A 17,165-nucleotide genomic window follows, 5' to 3' on the forward strand; every position below is an offset into this window, starting at 1 on the left:
GTGTGTGTGTGTGTGTGTGTGTGTGTGTGTGTGTGTGTGTGTGTGTGTGTGTGTGTGTGTGCGTGTGTGCGTGTGGTTTCCACCCATAGAGCAGATAAAACAGTTATTCGGCTGCAGAGCGGAAGGACAGGTTTTTCATCAACTGTGACTTCAGCTGTTCGTTTTAGTCCAGCTGCCGGGTAAAAACCTTCTCTGCCATGATCTCCCTCCTTGTAGCTGGGGGCTCTCGGCCAGCTGCTGTTGTAGCTTCCTGCTTGTGTAATGAGTAACAGCCAGTGGGCTTTTCCCTGTAACCCTGAACTATGACACATAACAGGTGAGGCATGCAAATGCTATGCAAATATGCAAAACTATGAAAATGTCTTCAACAGAGGGGGTTTAGGTGCTCCAGATCGGGCTACTTGCCCCAGTCATCTCTGCCAGCCAACAACTAAAGCAGCAATTTCTCTGATGTGTACCTGCTTACAGATCTGATGTGGCAGCTTTCTACAGGTCCTAACATATTTCATCTTTAGTTTGAAAACAGCTGTATGATAAAGAAATAATTGTTTGACGGGTGAGTCATTCTGGCTTTCTACTGCTGGCTCAGATGTGTGGGATGCAGTAATTTGCCATATTTACAGAGGACAGCTGGATGACATACACATCCAGTTACCATGAAATGATAAAGACCCCCCCCCCCCACACACACACACACACACACACACACACACACACACCAGCTCAACTCTGTAATCGAGGAACACATTTCAAACTGAACCGTTGAAATGAAGTGATTTTTTTTTCCCAGGGAGTTCTTTGCATGTCATAAGTCATGATTTGTCTGTAGTAGCAGTTTAGGTTTTCAGTGTGAAGAAGTAGAGAAAATAAAGACTGTACTTATACAGTGCTTTTTTAGCTTATCAAGATAATCAAAGTCCTTTACACTACAATCTGTGTCCTCATTTACTCATTCACACAGCACTCTACTAGATCTATACAAAGATTAATCAGTGTTTTATCACATTCATACACCAATGGGACACATCGGAGGCAATGAGGGGTTCAGTGTCTTGCCCAGGTGGAATCAAACCCCCAACTCTTGCATTAGAGGACGATTGCTCTAACCACTCAGCCACAGCCGCCCCAAAATACCTGACAGCATGCACAGATGTGAGCCACCAGAGAAAAGCTTCTTCTAAAATGACTCAGTCCTCAACAACGCCACAGCAAATTATACACTTCCACTGACTCACTCCATGTAAAACCTTTATAACAGTGCTTGAACTTGGGGGACTTAATGTTTTCTTTAATGTAGCATGTGTCCAACACCGCCACATTCCTATTTTACCTCTACTAGACTTGATTTCATGGTATTAGCTTATAATTTTAATAAACTTAGTGAACTAAAGTTTTGATCATTCAAAATGTTTCAGAGGGAACAGGTTGAATGAGCTCATGGGTTGTAATAACATTCAGTGCTTGTGTTATCCAGTCACCAGTATTTCCATTTTCATGTAAGTCTTTTAGAAGTGCAAACGTTTCTTCAATCAAAATATCTGAAAAGTTGAGTTTTAAAGCAATCCATGTTTTTCATGAAAGCGTTATGTACTTAAAAAAACAACAACTGTGACCTCTGGAACCTTTTGATTTTAACAACAATTCAGAAAATCATGTTCAAAATCAAAAGACGGGAAGAAGAAAAAGGTTTGTGTTTTCTTACCTGAAATTTGACAGTTTTTGCTAGTTTTGGGCTCCTAGTGATAAATTGTTAAAATGTATATACTGTAATAGCAAATCTCCTCACACAGCGGTTCTTCAAAGCAAGTGTCTTTGTGGTGTTTCTGTCTCTGTCCATCCTTTGAGTTGTGGTCTTTATCTGTTGGGTGTTTGGTGCCACCTTATGTATGGGAGTTTTATAATCACACATTCACTGTTGGTGTTAATAGTGACTTAGGTCACAAATATCTGTGCAACACCTGCTAACGGACCTGGGACACTCTGGTTTACAAGAAAAGATGACAATTATTTTTTTGCACATTTCTGCAGTCAGGACTTGGATTAAGTGGACACAGAACCACAAATTCAGTCCAATGAAATCAGGGCACATAGATACAGATAATTTTCTGTTTATCAACAAATTTCCTTCGAAGTACTCCATTTGTACATTACATTTTGTCAACGTGACGACATGTCTGACACTTTACTCGATCTCAGTGAGATGCAAGTTGCATATATTGCAAATAAAAAGCCATCTGTTGATTAAAACTGGAGGTGCAAATGGTAAAGAGGTTGTCTCTCAGCAACAAGGTTGCAGGATAAAACCCCAGCCTGGGACCTTTCTGGGTGGGGTCTCCATGTTGTCCCAGTGCATGGGTGGGCTTTCTGCAGGTATTCCAGTTTCCTCCCATAGACCCAACACATGCATGTTAGGTTCAATGGTAACTCAAAAATGTCCCTAGGTGTGAGAGTGAATGGTTGTGTGTCTCCATTGTCTCTGTGGCCCTGAGATGGACCTGTGACCAGGGTGTACCCCCGCCTCTTGGACAGCGACGGCTGGACATATAGCGACCCCTCGCAACTCAGAAAGGAAAAACAGGTAAAGATAATGGATGGATTAATATTTCTGAACCCTAAGAAAGATGATAGAGATTAGTTGTATTTGTGATATAATAAAAAAATATGAGCACAATGAGCCATCATCACTTTACCTGAAGATTTCTGCTTTAAATTTGTGAAGGACCACCTATGGTGCAAACTTTATTAGGATCCTTGTCTGTTCCAGACCTTCCCCACCCCTTTTGCCTTTATTGTTTTCTAGGTGAAACTGTGGGCAGGCTGTACTGTTATTAGCACTTCCTTATGCCAACTCGCATCCTGTTTCCAGCTGTCTCACATCCTGTATGATCTCATCAACTCCTGCTGCTTTAGATCATCTCAGACCATCATCTAGCGTCTGATCATAATGTTAACTCAGTGATGTTTCCACATTCTTACACAGGCATTACCTTTCTGGTCCCAGTTACAAGTTTATTTACATGTGCTTGTGTTTGTACTTATGTAGATCCTCCTTTTTGGTGAGGATGAGCAACAAACAATCCCCTCAGCTCCCTTGCTTGATGGTGACTTGGTCTTCCTCTATAGAAGAAACTGCACATTTTTGATCAAAATTAACACACTCCAGATAAAAAGAACATTAAACAAGAAGGCCATTTGCAACTAAACAAACCCTCCTTACAAGTCTAATTTACCCCTGTTTCTTTGGCCAGTACTTCAAAATATACAGTTTAAGAATGAGTAACTGTTGTAGATGGATTTCACTTGTCATGAGAGATCAGCAGACATATTGACTTAGAGCAGAATGATTCCAGGCCATGGGAAGCTGAGCAGACTTGAAAGAACATGAGGAGAGCATGGTAAAAAATACTGTTGACATTCCATTCATGTTAGTAAAAGGAGAATGTGTCAGTGCTAGAAAATTAAGTCTGTTTATTTGGATGCAGATGTACAAGCATCAAGTTCTATCACTGTAATCACACACTAAATCACCTTTTAATTATGCTTATTTACCTAACAGAGGAGTTCTGCACGTTGGTAGGTCAGAGGGAAAATACAAACATCTTTTTTTTCCCATTTACCCAAATATGCAGCTACTGTAACTCATCATTTTATGTATATTTTTTTCTAAACTTTGTCTAACTTTGAAATGGTTTGTAGGGCATAATTTAAAATGCTATTTACAAAGCATTTCAATTCAGTTTATTTATCGAGCACCAATTCACAACAAAAGTCATCTCAGGGCACTGTACAAAAACATTCACAGGCATTTTAACATGCCATTTAGTAAGTTATCTAAGGAAACCAGGAGAATACATTGCCTTTTTACGTTGTCACAATCCCCCATCCTGAGCAAGCACAGGATGGTGGTGTCAGTGGAAAGGAAAATCCCTATTTAACAAGAAGAAACCTCCAGCAGAACCAGGCTCTGGATGAACTGACATCCCCAGTCAGTATTAATGAGCCTATATTTCTCAACAACAGTATGAGAGACTGATATTGTCAAATAGAAGAAAAAAAAAAACAACACTAGGCTTGTTTTGAATGAATGCATACCACCACCTTTCGTGCCAGAGTTTTACACTAAGATAATCTTATGATAAGAAATTATGTTATAGACTTCTCTTAAAAATAGTGTTGTGAACAATCAAGTTCAAGTTCTAGCTCAGGTCAGTTTTATTGTAATTCCCATCACATGTAGTACATGAGGTGGAACAACATTATGTACACAGGGTCCCAGTTATCAAGCCATCCATTATCTTTACCTGTTTCTTCCTTTTTGGGTCGTGGAGGTCACTGGTGCCCATATCCAGATTTCACTGCGCGAGAGATAGGGGACACCCTTGACAGGTCTCCAGTCCTTCACAGGGACAAAGAGACAAACAAGACAAACAACCAGTCACGCTCTAACTCACACCTAGAGACAATTTAGAGTTACCAGTCAGTCTAACATGCATGTTTTTGATTTTTGGGACGAAACCAGAGAAACCAGAGTTTTTGAACGGTACAGGTAGAATAAACATTTTTAAAAATTGTTAGGTTATTGTTCTGCTTGTAAAACAACAGGAAAATATATTTTGCACTATTTTCTTTCTCTATAAAAACATTCTGTAAAATATATCTTTCTGTTATATAATTTTCTGAAAAATCTACAGGAAAAAATTCTGGTAGTGTTTGCAAAAGAATAACCTAACCATTTTGAATATTTTCTTTCACATATACAGTTCATTCAAAAAAATACCGGAAAATATGTTTTACAATACTTTTTCTACAAGAAGAAAATGTTGACTTTCTGGATTGCAATGATGAGATAAAAATCAAGTGTAGTTAGGTTATTCTTGTGGAAAAAATAGGAAAATAAAAATTTCCAGCATTTTTTTTTCTCAGAATTTTTTTCCTGATGAAAAGTATTTTCATTAATTTAATTTTTATATTCATTTTAGAATGTTAATTTTAATTGTACAGTTCCTTTAATTAACATTTTTGGTATCCAGTAATATTAACATAAACATATGTGTTTTAATATAGGATTATGAGCTATTGTGCCAACTAAGAAATGTGTATTTTACTTATACTTCTGTAAATTGGTGTAGATTGTGTTGTACCAAGATTACTTTGGTACTTAAGTGATTCATGTGGATAGAGAATGGACAACTAAAAAAAACCTGGTGGTGGAATAATGAAGTGCAAGAAGCTATTTGAAGAAAGAAGTTAGTCAAAAAGAAGGATGACAGTGAGAGGACTGAAGAGAGGAGACAGGAGTATAAGGAGATGCAATGTACAGTAGCAAAGGCAAAGCAGAAGATGTATGATGAGCTGTATGGGAGGCTGGACACTAAAGAGGGTGAGAAGGACTTGTACTGACTGGCGAGAGAGAGAGATCAAGCTGGAAAGGATGTGCAGCAGGTTAGGCTTGTTAAATATAGGAATGGTAATGTTCTAACAAGTGAGGAGAGTGTGACGGGAAGATGGAAGGAGTACTTTGAGGAGCTAATGAATGAAGAGAATGAACGCAGAAGAAGAGTAGAGGTTATAGAAACTGTGGACTAGGAAGTGGGAAAGATTAGTGAGGGTGAAGTCCGGAAAGCTCTGAAAAGAATGAAGAAGGGGAAAGTAGTAGGACCTGATGACATGGAGGTTTCAAAATGTCTTGGAGAGATGGCAGTGAGGTTTTTGACTCAAATATTCAATGGCATATTTGACAGTGAGAAAATGCCTGAGGACTGGAGAAGAAGTGTGCTGGTGTCCATTTTTAAAAACAAGGGTGATGGAGAGTTGTATCAACTACAGGAGATTTAAGGTGATGAGTCACACAATGAAGATCTGGGAAAAAGTTGTGGAAGCAGGACTTAGACAAGAGGTGACTGTGAGCAGCAGTATGGTTTCATGCCGAGAAAGATAAAGCATCTTTGATTTGAGGATGCTGATGGGGAAGTACAGAGAGGGTCAGTTAAATAACTCCTATGTGTCTGTGGATTTAAAAAAAGCATATGACAGGGTGCCGAGGGAGCAGGTGTGGTATTGCATGAGGGAATCTGGAGTGGCAGTGAAGTATGTTAGACTAGTACAGGACATGTATGAGGACAGCAGGACAGTGGTGAGATGTGCTGTAGGAGTGACAGATAGTTTCAAGGTGGAGGTGGGATTGCATCAAGGACGGGCTCTGAGCCCCTCCTTGTTTGCTCTGGTGATGAACCGACTAACACATGAGGTCAGGCAGGAATCCTCATGGACTATGATGTTTGCAGATGACATTGTGATCTGTGGTGAGAACAGGGAACGGGTGGAAGAGAACTTGGAGAGGTGGAGGTATGCACTTGAAAGAAGAGGAATGAACATCAGCCGTAGTAAGACAGAGTACATGTGTGTGAATGAGAGGGAGACAGGTGGAACAGTGAGGCTACAAGGAGCAGAGGTCACAAAGGTGCAGGACTTCAAGTACTTGGGGTCCACTGTCCAGGAAAATAGGGAATGTAGTAAAGAGGTGAAAAAGGGAGTCCAGGTAGGATGGAGTGGATGGAGAAAGGTTTCAGGAGAGATTTGCGACAAAAGGGTATCAGCAAAGGTCAAAGGAAAAGTTTATAAGACAGTTGTGAGACCAGCTATATTGTATGGTCTGAAGACAGAGACATGGACAAAAAGACAGGAGAAAGAACTGGGAGTAGCAGAAATGAAGATGTTGAGGTTCTCCTTAGGAGTGACAAGGATGGATAAGATTAGGAATGAGATCATCAGAGGTACAGCCCAGGTTGTACAACTGAGAGATAAAGTTAGAGGGACCAGACTGAGGTGGTTTGGACATGTCAAGAGGAGGGACAGTGGGTATACTGGTAGAAGGATGTTAGAAATGCAGCTGCCAGGAAAAAGACAAAGAGGAGATACATGGATGCAGTGAGAGAAGACATGAAGGTAGTTGGAGTGAGGACAGAGGATGCAGAGGACAGAGTGAGATGGAGGAGGATGACTCGCTGTGGTGACCCCTGAAGAGGGAAAAGCTGAAAGAAGATGAAGAAGAAGACTAATAACTCAGTAAATCTGGTAAGACCCAGATGTCCCAGCTTTTTACTCGTTTTGAATGCAGCATTGACTTTGTAAATCTGGAGCAGTAAGAAAGTTTCAAAAGTCACATTCACAGGCAAGCTGATCTGTGCGCTCATGTTGACTGATGCATCCACAACAGGTGATCTACGTGTATTTGACAAATTGTATGCACAGAATCCACCTATTTATGAAAAATGAAATGTGTACGTTTGAAAAACTGTTTATGTATTTTTGACTCTTATAGTACACATTTGTAAAACTTGTGGTACCATTGGGGATCGTATTGTACACATACAAATCTAGTTAATCTAGTCTAATCTAGTTATACTCTTGTGTGACTACTTTTGAGACTGATTGATCGTCATAGAAAATAGTCATTCAGATTTGACTCCACCAGGTAATGGCAAACTTTTTATCAAAGATTTTGTGTGATCATTTAGCACTCGGAGTATAAAGGTTTGGATCAGTGTCAGCTACTACGGCATCCAAGTTTAGCTAAGTATCTTTAAAACTGCTTGAGTCGTGGCCATTTATGTGTTTGCTAATATTGATAATCTACCGCAATCATCTTAAATCCATTTGTTTCCAAGTTGCAGATTTACATCCATCCACTGATTACTTTCTGAGTATAGAGAGGAGTGAAGGTGTAAAAACATAGTGTATTTTATGCCCCTTTTGCACTGTCCCTAATTAGCCCCAGCTCTGCTCAGCCCTGCTCAGCCTGGCTCAGCTCAGCCTGGATTTGCACCTGCACTTTAGGACCGATTCTGGAGGCCTGTCCAGAATCCAAGTCCTGCTAATGAGAGTTCTGCGATGAGTTACTAAAAGCAGTCTGCTCCTCAGATAAATAATATAAAATTATTATTTTTATATATGAATGTTTATGTTTACTTATTTTATATATGAATATTTCTGTTCAATGCCCTGAGACGACTTCTTTTGTGACTTGGCGCTGTATAAATAAACTGAACTGAATTAAATCTGGTGAACCAGATTCTACAAAAACATTTATATTTAAATCTAAAAAAGTTAAGTCTGGTCCTCTGGACGTTAAAAAAACAAAACAAACAAACAAACAAAATGTAGAAACGTTTCTTCTTTCATCCGAAAGACTTCTTCATTCTGAGGTGCTGTATTCAGCTCATAAATAGCTATTTATATAAGACTGAGCTGAACACAGCTCCTCAGACTGAAGAAGTCTTTTGGATGAAAGAAGAAACATTTCTACATTTTTGTTTTTGTTTGTTTGTTGTGTTTTTTGAATGTCCAGAGGACCAGACTTAACTTTTTTAGATTTTCTACCTGGATTATTGAGTAAAATTCTATATTTTTCTTCATCATTTGATGTATTTGCACTCATTGTGGTTTTGTTTCTTGTATACAGATTATTTTTTCTTGTATACAGATTATTTTTAGCTTTGAATTAAAGTTTAGCTTTGATTGAAAGCTTAATTTAAAGTGTAATGCTTGTTTTGTGATTTGTACATCTGTGGGTTAGAATAATGTTGAACCAAAGGCTGTATCTCTTCTTTAAACATGTTTGAGGGAAATATTCCTGAGAGATCCAATAATTTTGTCTTTTTATAATTTTTCAGATGAATTAACTTTAATTAACAGATTATTTAATAAAGTCAAAGGGAAAACAGGATTTCATGATAAAGCCGACACCGTTTGTTTATTTTTAATCTTCACTGATTAAAAAAATGTTTTTAAAAAAACGTTTCCACCCTCAGTCCCTCCATCCCGGTCCTCTCGCCTGCCAGGGCTCGAATCCGGCCTTTGTGAGGAGGCGAGGCCGGGGCTCGAGGTCCGGCCTCGCGGGCTTCAACGTCTCGGCAGCTCGTATGATCCTCCGCGGTGACACCGCTCGCTCGAATTTTATAGTCGGTCACCAAACACAAAAAACGCCTGGACTTCAGAAATAAACACGGCGTTGTCATTATTGTTTTAAAAATCTTAATCTTGATCCAGAGAAATTGCAAATGAAATTGCATTGAAAAGTTTCTGAGATCCAGTGCCTGCTCCCCCTGACCAATCAGAGTGCTGCATTCACGTTTCGGTCTGGACTCGGCTAGAGGGCTGGTGCAAAAGGGTTCTTTCTGTGGCAGGCTGCCCAGAATTGGGGCTTATTAGGGGCGGTGCAAATGGGGCATTAGTTGTTCTATTGTAGTTCTCAAACTGTGGTAGGCATCCACCTTTTTTTGGGAGGGGGGGGGGGGGCATGCCAGGGGTCCGCAACATCAGTTAATGCTTTTTGTTTGTTTGTTTTCCTTCCCCAGGCCTAAACATTTAGCAGGCTGAGCTGATGTTGCAGCATCTCACTACGGTCAAACCTTTTTTAGGGATGCGCAAAATAAATCTATTACTGTATTTGTTATATTTTCTCTTTACCGTTGTGTAAGCTTGGAAAACAGAGAGGTATATATTACTAAAATCAATTATTTTAATTATGGATTGGTAAACTGAGTTAATTCATCACATTTAAAAAAAAGATATATGGGAGACAACCGTTACACATTCAGTGTGCTAAAGTTCTAGGTCAACCCAGCTAAGGTGAGTTCTCCTACACACCTCAATGCTTCACTATGGGACTGGTGCTTGATTAAAAATTGTTCTGGGAGTGTGACGTGTTTGAGCTTCTCTCAATGAAATGGACTGTTTCTGCTGCTTTAGTTTTAGTGTCAAACAATATTAACACTAATGGATGTATTTTGTATTCAAGGTGTTTTTCCTTGTCGCTTCTATTTTGTTTCTCTAAAAAGTCACAGGATAAATATCAGTTTCACATGTTTGTAGTTTCTCATGTATCTCTGCAGATTTCAATACTTCATCACAACAAATATACAACAAAGTCCATGCTCAATAATCCAGGTATACAGGTTATATAGAAGGTAGGGGTTCTCATTGTCTACCATGAAAGGAGGATTAGGTTATTTTTTAAATTTTAATAAATAAATGTATGAATAATGTGCCATGTTTGTAATTTGAGGTTTTACTTATCTAACCATGATTGTGTTTCCTTCAAATGGTTTAATTTGTTTTACTGTTGAAGGATGGGATAGCTGTTTTGTAGGTGACCACATACATTCAATGGTGTATGTCTGCCTCTGGAAGATAGCATAAAAGATTCAGAGAGGAAACATGATGCACATAAAGTGTACCCCTCAGTCTGTTTTATGTCAGTCATCCGTCTGACAGCAGTCTCATTTCTGCACAGAATTATAAAAACTGCCAAAAGTAAAGTGATGAGCAATACTGGAAGTGAAACTCAAAATATCAAATACATTTTTATTAATATATTTTTAATACAGACTACTGATGACTATGATACTTGACGCATAGTGAAAGTAAGACCTCTTGTTATTCAAGCCTTCACACCCTAGAAAGACCAATAAAGGAGTAAAAATTGATTGTATTGACAGATAGTGATAATAATAAAATACATTAAACAAAGCCGCATAATCATAAAAGCAGCAACTGTTACAGTGCAATACAAAAAGGTGTCATTTGATTGTTACAGAGGGAAAAATCAGAAAGTGAAACTGAATCATTTGTAAATGTTTAATACGTGCTGGGTTTAAAATTAAACCAGTGCAAAATCATTTGACAATTTATAATTACATGCTTTCGTTTTGAATAAGACAAACTTCAGTAAAGCACTCAAAAGAGCCATAAAATAGTAACAGTAAATGTGATGAATTGTGTCTCAGCCCCATAATTAGTACAATTTAGAAGTAGCTAGGTTTTTTTGTTTGTTTGTTTGTTTGTTTGTTTTAACGAGAACAGAGGCCTTGTCATACTTTTAACTAGATTACATTTTAACCAATCTCACTATCTAAAGATAAGAAATACTGATTGTACCAGCAAATTGTGCTTGTTGTATTAGGTTGCATTTGTACTTTCAGTTTCTTTCTACAAAACCATTTCTTTAGCACTAAAAGAAAGGCTATAGCAAACCATATTCAATACTGTACTATCTGCACATTGTGTACTAGAAGATCCTGATGAATGTCCAGTGTAAGTATTATGAGATACTATTTGACAACATCGTTTATTGTATACTCTGACATCTTACGGTTCTGGAAACTGATTCTTTTGAATCCACAACGTTGGGAAGAAGAGAGCTTTGTTAATTTATTCATTTGAGTTTTATTTAAAACAGTTGTGTGATGACCTGATCACTTGTTCAGAATGAACCCCTCCTGTCACCTTATGACTGCTGGAGAGAGGTAGATATGTACCAGCTTTTTGCAACCCTGAATTGGAAGGAAGGGATGGATAGATGGATTTTAAAGCTATAATTTGTGTCATAACTGTTGCCCCTTGCAGCCTACAGGCCTTCTAGAGGTGTGTTAATCTGTGAACCAGTCATTTGTTGTGTTATAAAAAAATACAGTATTTAAAGTATCTTTAAAACTACCATTACAAAAACTATACACATCTAAATTAGTAATAATAGTAATAACAACAATCACACATACACAAAATTAATGCCAATATGACTCAAATAAAAACAAACTTTAACATATTAACAACTGGACAAGATAACAAATTGGATTTTGTTTCAGCCATTGTTAAAAACATTAAAATCAGCTAACAGTTTGGTAACCTGTTCCAAATCTGAAGATCTTTCATTAAATGTCCCATGTCACTTCATCAGTGCAGTTACAGCGTGCGCTCTCAGGCCATCATTACCTGCAATGTTCCCTCAGTGTGGAATGAACTTGGCAAACAGGTCCTTTTCCTCCTCTGCTCCTTTAACCTGGAACACCTTGCAACAAGAACTGAAGCTGTCCACCTTAATTTTTTTAGGGGATTTTAAACATTTGATAAGGTCAATAATAGAAACATCAAAGAAAATATGTTCTTGTTTTTAGTATTTTACCTTGTTTTTCATGGCACCTTGATTTATAAGAGTACTTTAATTTTAATTGCATTTTAATGTAGTTTATGGTTGTCAGTATTTTATATGTTGTCTGTCTAAAACAGGTCTCTCTTGTAAATGAGTCCTCGTGACTCAATGAGACTAACCTGTATTAATGAATGTTGAATGAATGAAAACAAAGAGATTGTCTACATGATGTTTTGTACCTTGCTGCTTTCAGTCCACAGTAACTCTTCCTTATTTTTGATCAATCTGAAACTAGTCAAAATTAGAAAAGAAGCTAGAGAACTATTCCCCAAACTTTCCAAAAGAATTGTGTTTTATGCACTTATCCCAAATTCTATCTTTCACATGAGTTAGGATTGTATCAACTTTGTTTTTGCTTTTCAAATGATCCTAATATTGTTTACACACTTATACATATACCACTGTGCTCATTTCCCACTTTGACCGCAAAATATAAAGAAATACTGATTGATCAAAGATGGAGATTCTGGATCTTATGTCCATGAACATCTTGGCTGGAAAGCAATGCAGATAACTATTGCTGGATTTTTCTCCTATAATATCTTCTATCTGGCAGCAGTCACTCTCACATGGAGCAGTTTGTCAAATACGCAAGATAAGTGAGTTGTGGTTGTCTGTTTTGGCTTCAGAGATATACAGCGGAGCTTTTCTTTTTCCTCCTGAGCCCCTTCAGCCCTCACCACATCCCTCTGAGGTGAACCAAGAAGGCCCCACGACATTTGTTTTGCCAACTACAATCCTGCAAGGCTACACTTCCTTTTTTAACTGACACTTCTGGGTTTCCTCACACTGGATTGTTCACTCTTATCTGTGTCTTTGTCTGTTTATGGACAAATCCTGTTCGCATGTTTTATCTTTTACGTTATGCAGTCATAATAGCAAATGCTCCTTTGCTTGAGTATATTCTTTATATTGCATACATGTAAACTTGGCCCAAGAAACAAAAAAAAACCAAACAAACATCAAGAACTAACCTCCCTAAACCAGCAAAACCTGGAGTTCATTTGTCATGTTTAGAATGTTGTGTGGCTTGAACAAAGAGAAAATCCTTAATTTGTAAGAAGCCCAGATTTAGCAAATTATTTAAAAAACCATTCGAAGGGCTACACTGGAGAAATCACATGATATAGCTTTAAAAGTCCAGTTTCCTCCCACAGACCAAAAACATGCATGTTAGGCTGGTTGGTAACTCTAAATTGTCCCTAGGTGTGAGTGAGAGAGTGATTGGTTGTTTGTCTCTATGTGTCCCTGTGATGGTCTTGCGACCCGTCCAGGGTGTACCCCGCCCCTCGCACAGTGATTGCTGGACATGGGCACTGGCGACCCCCGTGACCCAAAATGGAAGAAGCTGGTAAAAGATGATGGATGGATGGATAGCTTTAAAAGTTTCCCAAAGAGTATTTAAAAACAGTTTATCATGTTTTATATTATAACGGTACTTTTTTATTTAATGGGTCCTTGGCAAGTGCCAGGTAACAGTTTAAATTAATACATAAACAAGTGTGGTTTAAGAGTTTAAAGAAATTAAAATTTAATATTGGAGTCTGACAGTGAGTAAAGCCCTTAACCCCCACCATCTGCTCCCCTGGGCGCCCTAAATGGCAGCTCTCTGCTCCACACAGAGGGCTGTGGTAGCTCGGTGGTCTGTGGTTGCGTCAGGAAGGGCATCCAATGTCAAAACAATTACCAAGTCTTCGGGCGAGTTAGTTTGCTGTGGCGTCCCCTAAGGTAGAAAGCAGCCAAAAGAAAAAAATAAAATAAAATAAAATTTGAGTCTGACAGTGAGGAGTCACGCATGAAGGTCCTGAAAGGATGCAGGATAAAGAGGATGCTCCATACCTATTCTTGGTAAAGACTGCATTGATTCATATTTATATTGATTAGTAAAAGCATTATAAGAAGTGAGTTAAAAACACTTGTTTTCTCATCATAGCAGCGACTGTCAGTGGATGGGATGTATCAGTCAGCACATACACAGCCTGCCGTTTATGACTGTGTGCTGAAAGCCTAAAAATCAGGCCACGGTAAATGTAATCTGAACATGAGTCCAGTTGTGACAGTTTGATGGCTGGTTCATAACATCTTGATATTCAGAACACAGTGCATCAAAGTTGTTTAGATTGGGCACCAAAACTATGTCAGGACGCACATGACCTGCGTTCATTTACAATGAGCACATCAAAACTGAATTGTTGTCATTAAAATTGTTTCATAAAGTGTTTTAATTGACAATAGAAAATCTTTGTTCATGTTAAGATTCACCCTATTTAAAGAAAGAGATTTGACGGTATATTTTATTATAAGATGTCCTGTTATTATTGTAGTTGAACTTTGCTTTATGAAACTTTGTGTTTTGTTGCCAGTTTAGGCCAGGACGCTCTTGTAAATAAGATTTTTTTCATTTCTATGAGATTCGTCTGGTAAAAGAAAAGACATAAATCTGAGACATGCACCGTTACACAAATTACCTGTATTACCACAAACTTTGTCAACAATTTTCCAGCATCAGTATTGCAGAGCTTATCAGATTAATTCCACTTACATCCACCTTGGACGTAAATGAGGACACTTCAGAGCTGCATGTATGGAAGCAGTTTCCTTGAGCCAGTCGGCAGTGAGACGGGTGCTGAGACCAGTGAGTGACGGCAGCAGACAGTCTGTCCAGCTGCTCAGTGAGACAGGCAGTAAAGGAGCATGATTGACAGGGGGTCTTGTGGCTCGCGCCTCGGCACGCCACTCATCCTCTACTTCCTGGGCCCTTTGTGTTTCACATACACATATACGCACACGCACACGCACACACCATCTGCTGTGGTAATTCACAAGCTGCATGCCGAAGCAACACACAGCCTCCTCTCTTACTTTGCTTCTCCTATTCATCCCTCTTTCACTTATTCGCTGTCTTTTATTTGGAGGGAGAAAGCCAGGCTATTCAGAACTTTTGTTTGTACTACCCCCTCCAACTTTCTCTCTCTCTCTCTCATCCTCTATCACACACACAATCATTCCACTACTCTCATGAGACTGACAGTCTAGTTTGAAAAAGTTTTCAAATGTACATAACCTCTCATAATTTCCATGAAGTGGTATAGTCCTACAATTCAGCAAGAATGTTTAATTTTAAGCTGTTGCTTAAAAGGGAGTGGTGACACAGAGGTTAGAGAAGATGGGTCTGTGATCAGAAGATCCCTGGATCAACTCCCTGTACCGACAACATCAAAATGTGGCTGGGAAAGGTGAAACACCCACACCTGTCTCCATCCTCATTTGCCCCACTCTGGGCCCTTGAGCAAGGCCCTTAACCCTCCACCAGCTGCTCCTCCAGGCACCCTACATAGCAGCTCTCTGCTCCACACAGAGGGCTGTGGTAGATCAGTAGTCTGTGGTTGTGTCAGGAAGGACATCTGGCATAAAAATAATTGCCAAGTCTTCGTGCAACTTAGCTTGCTGTGGTGACCCCTGAAGAAGGGAGCAGCCAAAAGAAGAAGAGGAAAAAAAAAGCTGTTGTCACGATTGTCTGCTGTGTTAGTAAAATATTACATGAACCACTGGATGGAGCTAATCATTGAACACACATCTAACTGAAGAACCTTTGGAGTCATCTTTATTCAAGATGGTTGTCAGAGCAAAGCAACCTTACCTTAGCAAAACAAAATGGACTACAGCAGGACTATTCCACTGGTGGCCCGGGGGCCAAATCAGGCCCACGTGTGAACTCAGTTCGACCCACCAATGGGTTCCTTTTTAAATCAAACTAGATTGTAAACCATGAAACAAACTTACTTAATGACAATAACTGGATGTCTGGCCCCTGAGCTCTTGGCTGAAGTATCTGTGGCCCTGAGAAGTTTAATTGAATAGCCCTGACAGTATAACTCAGCCCCTTTTGCACGTACTAAGCTAAAGATTAGCATAGCTGTAGCTGAAAGACATTCCCTACTTGTACTCCTGCCACTAACTGATTGTGTGAGGTTTGTTTTTAAAACTTTGCAGGTAACATTTGCCTGTTTTACTTTGTACAATAGACATAACTCATTTCATGCACAACAGACCTTACATTACTTTAGATCTTGTTTACTTTTTTGAACTTTTTATTTAGAAATTTTACAGTATAGAATTGAACATTGAACATTAAAGCAGTCCCCACATTAACTACATACAGAAACAATATACTGTACCTAAAAATTGTGAAACAGCACATTTACAGTATATGTAGAGCTAAAGCTTCTCCCCCACCCCCTTTAGCCTCCTTATCCACCTGAAGAGGGTCTTGCACTTCCTTCAACTTTAATGCGGTCAAATGGGTACCCCCACAACTGGTACATCAAAACAATGGCTCGGCACCGTGATGTGTGCCATTACTTTTATTGGCATTTATTGCAACGTAATTTGCAAACAAAGATGCATGAACAGCTTGATGGATTTTCTTGAAACTCACAGAAAGTAATCATTGGATGAATTTCTAGAACTGATTGTTTGGGGCCATTTTGGTTCAAGATGGCTGCCACAGATACCAGTACCACGGAAAACACAAAATTGGCTATAACTCTGTCAATCTTTGAAATATTGAATTGACATTTGTTATGCTGGTAGCTGAGAGCAAACCCAACACATAGTACTGTAAAAGCAAAAATTTAAAATGTCCACAGCGTGGCAGTCCCTGTCGTTCTCCAAGAACTTTCTAGTTCCTTTTTTCCTTTCCTTGTATTTTTTTTAATGGAAAATTGGTCATCATAATAAATAAACTAAGCCAACAAAGAGTCAGGGCAAGTCTTCCTGGAAATAACAGCAGCCCCCTTTGTCAAGTTGCTAGGTACATTTAAACACAATGCCACCTTTGATCAAAAATATCAGTATTCATTTGTAACACAGAAGTCAGGTATGTTGATGACACCTGGATAAAAATTAAATCTCAGGAAGTCCAACATTTTACTGACCACATTAACTCTGTGGATAAATACATCAAGTTCGCACGAGAAGATGTAAAAAATGGCAGGTTGGCTTTCTTGGACTGTGAGGTCTCAGTCTCTGATAGAGGACATTCGCAAACTGAGGTGTACCGCAAACCCACCCACACAGACCAGTATTTGCAATTTGACTCCCATCACCCTTTGGTGCACAAGTTAGGAGTCATCAGGACTCTGTACCACAGAGCAGACAGCGTCCCCACTAGCTC

The sequence above is a fragment of the Nematolebias whitei genome, chromosome 2, assembly GCF_014905685.2.
Source record: "Nematolebias whitei isolate Nwh7 chromosome 2, NemWhi1, whole genome shotgun sequence".
NCBI classification, from domain to species: domain Eukaryota; kingdom Metazoa; phylum Chordata; class Actinopteri; order Cyprinodontiformes; family Rivulidae; genus Nematolebias; species Nematolebias whitei.